Here is a 465-nt window from a genome sequence, read left to right on the forward strand (position 1 = left end):
GTTTTGTTGTCGTGTTATTGACGTTTCTCTGTGGACATGATCAGACCATTCTTGCAAAAACAACAAATTTTCTAAGGGTGTTAATAACAAGTGTGCTAAATTACGGATATCTACGGGCATGTTGACATCTGCAGTGAATATCCACTGAATTATCTGCTTTGAAGCTTCTGCTTTCAGCCCGTAGTCTGACACCGTTTTCCGCACCTGCTGCAAAAGCTTCCAGTCATGCGCCTCCTGATGGGCCCCATTTTGTTGGTTATATACCACTGGACAAGTTAATTGTGCTGCCGCCTCCCACTGCCCATCCAAAATAGCATCACGGATAACTCCGGACCAGCGAGGTGGACGGCCCTGCAAAGTCTGACTAGATGTGAAGGCACAGGCATAGGCAGCGCGCTGGGGTTAAGGACACTGGAGCACTCGGGGATTTCTTTCTCTGAACTTCTAAGCTCTGCAACTTCTCTG

The 465-nt window shown here is 47.7% G+C and overlaps 1 protein-coding gene across 1 annotated transcript in view; it reads left to right on the forward strand.

Moving 5' to 3' along the window:
* The window catches only part of ECPAS (Ecm29 proteasome adaptor and scaffold), a 57,871-nt gene that overhangs the window by 9,961 nt on the left and 47,445 nt on the right, over positions 1-465 (forward strand). The gene's annotated exons all lie outside the window — the stretch shown is intronic.

This window comes from Meleagris gallopavo, chromosome Z (genome assembly GCF_000146605.3).
Source record: "Meleagris gallopavo isolate NT-WF06-2002-E0010 breed Aviagen turkey brand Nicholas breeding stock chromosome Z, Turkey_5.1, whole genome shotgun sequence".
Lineage (NCBI taxonomy): Eukaryota > Metazoa > Chordata > Aves > Galliformes > Phasianidae > Meleagris > Meleagris gallopavo.